Source organism: Protomyctophum parallelum (assembly GCF_964188405.1).
Source record: "Protomyctophum parallelum genome assembly, chromosome: 11".
Taxonomy (NCBI): domain Eukaryota; kingdom Metazoa; phylum Chordata; class Actinopteri; order Myctophiformes; family Myctophidae; genus Protomyctophum; species Protomyctophum parallelum.
Window position 1 is genome coordinate 24149043 of NC_139707.1, and position 11382 is coordinate 24160424.

Genomic DNA, 11382 nt, shown 5'->3' on the forward strand with positions numbered 1-11382 from the left:
CATTAACCAGTGAGCCAGTTTTTTGTTCATACTACAAAGTTGTGCTGCTTAATTGAAAGTCTGTTTTTGGATTTGGGTTAACAAAATTAAAGACCTGCTTTTAGGGCCAAAACACAGCTGAACTACCCCTTAACAGTTAGGGAAACAGTCAGTCACTGTTATGCAGAATAAGAAATGTAGACCACATGGTTTCATCTGTATATTTTAACAAATCTAATAAATCATTTAGCCAGATTAGGGCCATGTGATGCTTATTTTTTAAGTCTTCTAGAACGAGATATTAAATCTATGAACCCCGTTTTAAAATCCCAGCGGACAAACTGCAGAAGAGAGAATTACAGATAGGGGAAATAATGTGGTGACATGAATGATGGTTTGACTTTATTTTCGAGGCTGTTGATGTATGACATCCACATCTATTCAAATCTAATCTAATAAGAGGTGTGGTGGAAAGATGAGAGGAATGGTGGGAAATGAAATCGATGTTTTCTTTCATTTTCACCACAGAGTAAGGAAGGTGCATATGTCGTAATTTGTCTCTGAAGATAATGTCCTAAGAGGCTCTAAGATCATTACAAATCAAGGGGAAAGTTTATTTCTATTTTTAATGTGTTTTATTTGTTATTTTTCTCAGAATCATGACTGCATATTTTGAGTATTGTCCTGGGCATTGAGAAGGCCTTATTATTATGGTGTATATAATCATGCTATAATTCAGACCATCTGGGCCCTTGGGGGCAAGAAGGACACTGGGAAGTGTGATGAGACACTCGATTTGTGTTCAAAACAAATTCATCTTTGTTAGAGAACATTGCTGTTTCACAGATGTTTTGATTATTTTTATTGTTTGGGTGAGAATAAAATATAAACGGTAACTATTAAAGCAAAGGGGGGCGGCCCATTTATTGGACGGCCCACTGGACATTACGTCAAGTGGCCAGTCCAGGCCTGATAATCACAGACGAGTTTGCAAAGCTGTGCTTCGAACGATGATGTCATGTTGTCCTGTTTAACTTTCAATGTGATCTATCCATGCCGATCGTGTTTACAACTCAAGGTGTCATCCTATTTCAGAAACAAAAAGAGGGAGTCGAGCAAAGGAGGAAAAGCCTTCTTGCTCTCTGCTGCCAAAGGTCACCAGTGGTACTGGGGGTCATTCCCAGACCGACGGATGACTCAAGGGACGGACTGGAAGTGAAAAATTTCTCTCACCCTCCGTTGCTTAGCGCTTCTTTGTCGATTACGTTCAACTCTGTAAAGTTGTAAATATCTGTAAATATCTGATTCCTATCATGATTATCCACCCGTTCAGGCTTATGGGACGTTAGTAGCTCTGCTGCACATAGGTGCAGTGTTTGAGATTACGTTTGTTTACAAGTGAGAGAGAGAGACAGCAAGCAAAGCAAACAATGTTTGCTACTACGTGGCTTATTTCTAACCTATGCTGACTGCTGATTAGGTTTAAAATGAGTAATACACCATCTGGATGTCATCTTGAATGAGATTCAGAGTAGCTCTGTAATTTAAATTGTTTGAATGAACATGCAGCTATTGGAATCAAACAGGTGAATGAAATCAAGATTCATTTATATTCAAGAAAGTTGATCAGTGTCACCACGCAGCACGTTGTCGTTCACAGGAAGTAATTGAATTTGTCTTTATACTTTTGTTCCACCCAACTGTGTTATTGTGTTATTATTATTATATATTTTTTAAACCCATTCACCAAATCGATCTCTTAATTGGATCAAAACAATATTAGCATTGTCACTATATGGCTTTGAAGCTACACAAGCTATGTTTACTCCAACAGGGCTTCATGACTTTTAGGGATGGCTTCATGACCTTTAGGGATGGCTTCATGACCTTTAGGGATGGCTTCATGACCTTTAGGGATGGCTTCATGACCTTTAGGGATGGCTTCATGACCTTTAGGGATGTCTTCATGACCTTTAGGGATGGCTTCATGACCTTTAGGGATGGCTTCATGACCTTTAGGGATGGCTTCATGACATTTAGGGATGTCTTCATGACCTTTAGGGATGTCTTCATGACCTTTAGGGATGACTTCATGACCTTTAGGGATGGCTTCATGACCTTTAGGGATGGCTTCATGACCTTTAGGGATGGACACTCTCTGGGCTTCATGACCTTTAGGGATGGACACTCTCTGGGCTTTTCGGGGAAAGATGACCGCTGACATAAAGTAGTTTTTTTCCCCTGCTGGTTATACTGTAGTGCAGCAGACATGATGCACACGTTCCATGTGTCTTTAATTATCTAGAATCTTCTGTCTGGAAATAAAGAAAATCTATCTGAGGAAGATAGTTCTTCTCCCTTCGGAGTCAACCACTTTGTGCCAACTCTTTTTCACCTCCTAATCTTCCTTTATACACTGTATATTCCTTCCTTCCTTCCTTCCTTCCTTCCTTCCTTCCTTCCTTCCTTCCTTCCTTCCTTCCTTCCTTCCTTCCTTCCTTCCTTCCTTCCTTCCTTCCCTCTGCACCCCCACTGAAGCCCCCCTAAATCACCCCTAACACACTTACGTAACTATTATATGGCCATGTTCTTAGGTTCTTAGGTCATGTGAAGTCAAGTTTGACATGTCATGGTTAACTCATCTGTGATGTACTACTGACAACTGTTTCACCCTCCAGATGCGGTCGTTCTCTGCACCACTGGTGGCACTGCATCATATATATGTCTTTGTTTGCATTTGAACTGCATGGGAGCCGCTGACAACAACAGGATAACCAAAGAATGCATGACACAAGGACAATTAAATATGAGGTTCAAGGCAGGGGAGGAGGAATCCAACGCAGACCATATCATTTCATAATTTTTGCAATAGTAATCGCGCAGCCGTATCCATCTTGGGCTGTGACGTTATGCTTGTTAAACCACTTCCAGAGGGAATGCTTAATGTCCAGGGTCTCGCTGTCTCGCTTAATTTGATTGTTACTGTGTCATTCCACGCTCCACTCCTGTTGCATCATCCAAGTCCAACATTCGCTTTTCATAGACTTCAGCAGGAATTCTGAGGAAGCTTTCTCAGTCTAGTTCGGTTCACTTAATTTGAAAGGTAATCTGCGTATATAAATTGTGACAATCTCTTCACATTGCCGTATCCAAACGAAAACATCTCCCCATGACTGCCGTGACCAGAGCTTCTATGCTAAAACCACTGACGTGACTATAAAGTAGGCATTCCCATTTTTAAGTCATTATCGGGTGATTGTGCAAGCTAAATGCCCACTATAGTTTTCACAGACCATACATAAACATTCTTGAGGATTGGACTGGTTTTAGACTAACAGTAATTTCCTATTAAAAGTGAATCATCACAGGGGTGGGTCACTGCAGACAAAAGAACACAATCAGTTCCAGTACTCTCCTGGGTATATTGTTTACAGAAACAGTAGAGGACAGATAAATCCCCAAAACAGATGAAAAGCGTTATAATCACAGAACTAGAATGTATAGAAATAAATATAGCCTTAGTTTCTCAATTGCTTTGAATGGATATTTGAGATATCTGACCAAGTTACTCATCATAAAACAGGACATATTCTTTGTATAAAAAAGGTTTATTTCAACACCATTGTAATGCTTTGTCTGCCGACACAGGAGAGTGATGCACTGATAAACATTCTTTCTCTAACCATTTTATGGCAAAGGAAGTTTGAGTGTTGCGATGTTTGTGGAGGTGGTTTATAGGGCCATGTTGTTCTCATGCCCTCTCATGCAATTTTCCACATCCCCACACAAGTCCCCTAAGCATTATGGCTAGTAGCAGAATCAGACAAAGTGGATAAATTTAAAAATGTGCACATACACATTGCACATACTTTACTTTATTATTTCTTGAAATAATGAAAGCATAAAAAGCCACCAAATTGACATATTTTCACGTTTCATGAAGCCAGAAACCATTAACAATCTCACCCATGTGAGGAGTCAAGCTCAGTTGTTGACTTAAGCAGAAGGGTTGTAAAGAGTCAAGACCCCTCCTTACTACTCACTAGGGGTCAATAGGTCATGCTCAGACAGACATACACACTCACACACACACACACACACACACACACACACACACACACACACACACACACACACACACACACACACACACAAAGTCACTGTTGGGAGTGGTAGCACCACTCAAAAAAGCAGGATGTATATATACAACTGGTTTTGAGACTGATTTAACACATTAACCGTGAAAGCATCTGTGTGGTTTTAGATTTTGGCGTTGGCTATTTAAGCCTGTAACTGCAATTTGTATTAGCATTTTTTTTTAATATTGAAAGTGTGAGAACTACCGACCTCGGCCTCATGTCTTAATGGGTTAATAATACCAGTGTATATTGAGACATTTTCAGTGATGACCAAGACCTCATCAACATTAAAGTGTGGAGCTTGAGTCCCTTAATCACTCTATCTTTCCCCAAACTATGACCTCACCTCCCTTAGGGAGAAGCAAGAGGAGGGAGGGAGGGACGCCAGGAGAAGATGGGGGAGGGAAACAGAAAATGGAGAAAGGAGGCAAGGGGGATAATATTGGTTTCCTGGAGAATCTGGCCTTTTGTTTGCTTTACTATAATAGAGTGAACTCGCTCCACTTGGCATTTTTCTTCCAGCTTTCCTTCTCAACTTTCTTTCCTCTTCTGACTCAAAACACAGTGTTGAAAATGCATTAGCCTAGGTCATATTTATATGGATGACAGTCAACATTTCTGACCAAAATGTCTTGAACCATAAAGGTATATTCAGTGATTTCACTCAAAAACCCTTAGGTTTCGTTTTTGGCTGTGGGACCCAGCCTTTCGTCCAATCAGGATAGAGAGTCAAAAACGAAACCTAAGGTTTTTTGACCCCCAGGGGTTAACTGGGGACAGGGAGGAACTCCTTATATGGCCAGCACACTCTATAGTAGGGAGGATTATCACAACAAAACAAAAAAATAAGTGATATTTGAATTAAGTGAAATCACTGAATATACCTTTAAGCAGTGAAAGAAGGTTTCTGTATAGAGCAGGGATTCCCAAAGTTGTGGTCGGGACTCGGGACATCACATGGGGCCGCTGGACAATGTCGGTGGGGCCGTGAAATGATTTTGGGTCATCAAAAATATTTTACACACCTGAATTAGAATTAAACAATGAGTGAAATACAATGTAAAAATGACTGCAAATACATTTTAATCATGGTTGTTACAAAATCTCTATAACCCTATATAACATTACATGGGCAGACAAATGTGTTAGGTGAAATATAAAGATGAGAGGTCAACTGGCAGATCAGGATAAAGGAGGTGCAAAGAGTGACTGATAGTAGAATAGAAACAACATAGGAGAGGGTGACTTGGAGGAAAGGAGGTACAGTAGGACGACTAAGAGAGGGACTGAGGCAAGGGAATGTCATAGATCTTTAGAAAGGGAAAATATTACAGCTCCCTGCAGGTTGGCTGGAAAATAGGAATGAAGAGAAGTAGGACCCAGCCAGAAGAGACTCCCCGGAGAGAGAGAGAGAGAGAGAGAGAGAGAGAGAGAGAGAGAGAGAGATTCTGGAAAAGAGAATAAAACAGGAGTATCTTCTATATTGAAATTGGCTTAAGGTAAGGGAGCACCGGCCGGCCGGCTGGCGGGTGGGCCGCTGGACCACGTCATCATACTCATGTCACTATGACTCAGCCATAACTATATAAGGAGTTCCACATGCATGCAGCTACGCCCAAATATGGAGTGTGTTGTCTAACCTCAACGTGTGGCATGTCACATCAGGCGCAAACAAATCATTCAGCACAAAAGGGGGGGATCCACAAAAAAGGGGATGCCCATGTTTTGACATATATTGATGACGTCTACGATCTCCATATATGGGCATAAAAGGGAAAGGACTGACAGACACAGAGATCTGCATATATGGGCTTATTGGTCGGATCGGCGTTGTGACGTAAGAATGAGGTCTGCACATCGGCCTGATCTCTAGATCTGAGGGCCACGCATTGGCCCGAACCTCTCGTAATGAAAAGGATAGCATCAGAGAGCATAAAAAGTGGAGATGACATTTACAGTATGTGAAATATGAAAGCACAGCAGAGTATAGACGTCACGCCAAACCTTGTCATTCATTGTGACTGATGGCCAAGCTACACCAGGCTTTTCAGTGCAAATCTAGGCCCAGTCCTATTTTAAGTGCGCGTACGCGGGGTTCGCGTTTTAGGGTAAACGCGCACAAAATGTAGGCGAAAAGCCTGGTGTAGCTCGGCCGTAATACTGAATACGCAAGCTGTGGAGTGGAATAAAACCAAATATAATATTGAGACTAGAGAGAGAGAGAGAGAGAGAGAGACAGAGAGAGAGGAAGAGGGGATAGCGCAGGAGAGGGACTGACTCGCAGATGTGACCTCTTAACTTCCCCATGTCCTTGTTCCCATGATTACTGTGACTGTATTGTGTTGTGTAAGTGCAGGCTCCTGCTACCCATCACTTCCACACATCAGCACAACTGCCCCTGACTCTAAAAACTGTTTCAACATCGGCCCCCCCCTCCCCTCCTCCCATCGCTCACTCGCTTATCCCGACTGCATTTGACAAACTTTGACTCATTCAGCGTATTCCACATGGTGCCAAAACAACGTCCAGACTGACTCTATAAACCTCGCGGATACTTACTGCAGGGAAGGAAACGGAGAATGAAATGGAGGTTGAGAATTGGATGATGATGAATGTCTCGTCTTTACCCCATGTGCCCCCTTAGCTGCTCCCCCTGCTTCATGTCCCCCCATGGGATTTGTCCTAGCATCCCACAAACTGTAACCGTATTTCATAGCTCTGGCAAGGAATCTGGAGTAGCCCCTGTGGTCCTCACAGCTGAATCTCACTGGAGTTTTTATAGAGAAGACAACTCCGGAGCAGTGGATTGTGGGGGAGAAGAAGGGTCTCTCATTATTTCGTGATATATTATTACACTTTGGGGTCAAGAGACAGTGTTCGTTTTCAGTCGTACTGTCTGTAATGTCTGTCTGTACACAAGTATTATGTTGAGATATATAGCTAGAGAGAGAACAATCTTTCCAGAAGGCTTTATTATTATTATTATTTTAGAGGTATGAGGTATTTCATTTTTTACAGTAGGTATGCAGGCTATGTGATCATGCATTATGTATTAGGTGCTATCAGGGACATGCTGACAATTGGGAAATCTGGGCAGAACGTCCCTGAGTGCCATTATCTTCAGAACAATAGTGCACCAACCCTCCAGCAACCCAACAACAGAAGATGTCTCTTCTGTTCTTCCTGGAACCTAATCATCATTTGACACTGTCCTCCCCCAGTGCTTCGAGTACGCACCGACTCTGCAGGCTCTGCCCTGAACTGGTTTTAGTCCTACCTGGAATAGAGTCGATGTCTCATCGACCTGCACCTTATCATCTGTGGATCGGTTCGCCCCATTCCTCAAACCCCTACCCCTGTTGGGTCTTGGGTGTGTGTCATATAGTTCGAGAACCATCATCAAACTGACCGACGTCAAACTTGCCGTGCGCGGCGCAGATGACCTGAAGAAGCACCGAGCTGTGGCTGAGAGGCGGTTGTCCAGGAGCACAGATATGACAGATACGCCCATATATGTGTATGCTTGTCACAGTCAGTCTCTTTGAAACAAAACACCTGTGGTCTATGGGATTAAAAGGGACACAGCCAGACATTGTACAGAAGTCTCCATTTATGGGCATAAAAGGGACACAGACAGACAGACTCTGACAACACGAACATGTAGGCCGATTGCATAACTGAGTGGGGCACGCTTTCCCAACTTGCATCGTTCCAGAGTTGTTTACCATGACTTGCTTATTGTCTCGCATTAGATACCATGTGATTTTTAAACGATAACAGAACTTACAATTAAAGTAACATTATACGGGGCAGCACCCAAAACATTTCTCAGTTTGAAATAGTAGTGTCAGATCAGAAACATTTTCATATTCTCAAATAGGCCTACAGAAGGCACACGTTTTTGACATGTGCAAGGTCTTTGTTGCATACCACCGGGAAGCAACCTTGGCACTGCCCTGGTTTCATTTGAAATATGTCCATTTCAAACAATAATAATACACAGAAATAAGCCACAATTGAAACTCAGTGTTGCGAAAGCAAACGGCTAAGAGTGCATAATGTCGGTGTTTGATTATACAGCCAACAGAGGCTAAACAAGACCTTACACAGAGACAGACTATAGCTGTATTTGCTTATTGAGGATTTAGCGATCCTACACACACACACACACACACACACACACACACACACACACACACACACACACACAGTAAAGTCCTCAATGTTAATTTAACCATTTGTAACCCCCAGTTGGTACAAATGTAACCAGTCCATTTAGATACATTTGTAGCCACTCAGAGTAAAAGCCACACTATAACTACTTCATTACATTGTAATGAATACAATGTAATTTTGTCCAATGTAACTACTTCATCACATTGTAATTAATACAATGTAATTTTGTCCAATGTAACTAGTTCATTACATTGTAATGAATACAATGTAATTTTGTTCGCACAGCTTTGTGCTTTGGCTAAAACACATTGGCCAAAGATAAATCGCTGTCTGCCTTCGTTCAAAATGTACAGTTTGTGTGTGTGTGTGTCACTCCTTCTAGTGTTAATAAAACTAAACAATTGGGGTGGTTGTATTTTTTGTGTCCCTGCTCTTCCAAATTTGAGACATTTAGATCGTGTCAAAGGTTCTATAATATATTGCTCTCTCACATGCACAGACTTGCGTGTACTGTGCTCACACGCACACACGCACACAGAGACAGACACCCAGCGAAATAAATGGATATTGAGAATAAAGAATGAATGTCTATTGTCTCCTCTTTACTCCAATCTTTGCCAATGTGCCCCCCTGCTCCTCCTGCATATCAATCCTTGGAATTTCTCATAGCATCCTGCAAACTGTAACCGTATTTCATAACTTTGGCAAGGAATCTCGAGTAGTCCCTGTGCTCCTCAAAGCTCAATCTCACTGGAGAAGAAGAGTCTTTCCATGAATACAATAGCACAATACTGTAGCACAATTCTCAGTGCCCATGCATGCCTGGTACATTGGTATCGCCAAGTCACTACTTAATTTGCACCGCAACCCGGTCTCACCCAAACACGGTGAAATAGCACGGATTTGCATTTTCGTACATACACGGCAAGAGAAAAATCCGTACATATTAAACTGAAATCCTCCCCATAGACTGTTACGGAGGGGCGCCGCCTCTACCGAACTTGAGCCACGAGAGACACCGAGCAAGCTAAAGCAAGCGAGTTGCCGTGTCGAAGGTGTCGCCACAGTCGCCGTGTCGTCCCTTTGACCTAGGGCAACTTTTGTTGTTTTGGCTTTTTTTGCCTTTATTGATAGGTTACAGTAGCTTGACAGGAATGGGGGAGAGAGACGGGGGGAAGACACGCAGCAAAGGTCGTCTGGCTCGGGACTCGAACCCGCGACACGCTGTCAGGCTTTTTTTTATACCGGCAGATTCACGGCTGGCCACTGTGAGGCTACCTTTGACCTTGTTCCCTCCAGATTTAGGAGGCTCAAGAGTAAGAATGCATTTTATTACGCAGCCACTGCTCAGTGGAATGCTCTGCCAGCAGATCTGAAATCCCTGAATTCCTTTCCAAAGTTTAAAACTGATCTTAAATCATGGCTTCATTTAAATACTTTTGAACTTAGATAAACATATGGCCTGGCTGGACTGCCACTAGCTTGTCTACTGATGCCTCTCTCTTTCGTGTGCCTTTGATGGAAAAAAGCTTGTCCTACGTGTACTGTTCTTAACTATATTAGTATTCTTGTGTTATATTTTATAATCTATTGACCAAAATGGAAACAACTATCTCTAGGTTGTTTTGTGTTCAATCCTGGCGCTGGCACATTTAATAGGCTGCTTTTACATTTTAGCAATAAAGCTACACCCTCAGACTAACCAGTCTAACCACCTCCATCCCCCTCCAACCCAATTTCATCCACCTTCTTCCTCTGTTGCTGATCCCTGTCTTCCTCTCTGTCATTACATCTGTCTATCCACCCCTCGCTCTTCACTGAACAAACATGCACATGATGTCAACACAGCAGCATTTGGTTTATCTCTCGTGACAGCCCATAATGCACTGGGGCAGCCCCCCTCAGGGATCTAATGCTAGGAGGAAGGAAGCATGTAAGCAAACCTAGTGGCACTGTGTGAGAAGGAAGCTCTTCTCCACTTTCACCTCCCTCCTTAAACCCCCTCCCCCCACTCAACCTTCATCCCTCACTGCTGATGTTTTTGTCAACTACTTCGAGAAGAAGGTTGATGATATTAGCAGCTCCTTTCCTCCCCTCCCACATAAAGTGGCATCTGACTCAACCAACACCAACCCCAACATACCATGCATGTCCTCCTTCTCTCCTCTTTCCCCAGACGAGGTTCTACAACTAGTAACATCCTCTAGACCTACCACTTGTCCTCTTGACCCTGTCCCGTCTCCAATCTTCCAGACCATCGCACCTGATCTGCTCCCCTTCATCACCTCCATCATCAACACCTCAGTAACCTCAGGCTGCGTCCCATCTGCCCTCAAGTCAGCCAGAGTAACACCACTCCTCAAAAAACCAACCCTTGACCCCTCAGATGTCAAGAACTACAGACCGGTATCACTCCTTTCATTTATTTCTAAAACCATTGAACGTGTCGTCTCCAACCAGCTCTCTCTCCATCTCTCACAGAACAACCTGCTGGATCCCAACCAGTCCGGATTCAAGAAGGCCCACTCCACAGAAACTGCCCTGCTGGCAGTCACAGAAGCACTACATGCTGCCCAAGCTGCTTCCCACTCTGCAGTACTGATTCTCCTAGACCTATCAGCAGCATTTGACACAGTGAACCACCAGCTGCTCCTAGACACCCTAGCGGAGCTAGGCATCGGTGGAACGGCACTAAAGTGGTTCTCCTCCTACCTCACCGATCGGACCTACCAGGTTTCCTGGAAAGGTCTGTTATCATCCCCCCGAACCCTCCAAACTGGGGTCCCACAGGGATCTGTACTTGGTCCCCTCCTTTTCTCACTGTACACTAAATCCCTTGGCACTATCATCTCTGCTCACAATATATCCTATCACTGCTACGCCGATGACACACAACTGTTCCTATCCTTCCCCCCCTCTGCCACTCAGGTGGAAGAGCGCATCACTGCATGCCTGGCTGACATCTCACAGTGGATGTCCTCCAACCACCTCAAGCTGAACCCAGACAAGACTGAGCTTCTCTTCTTCCCAGCTAAGTCCTGCCCTATGCGGGAGATAACTATTTCCGTAGACAACGCCCTGGTAACGT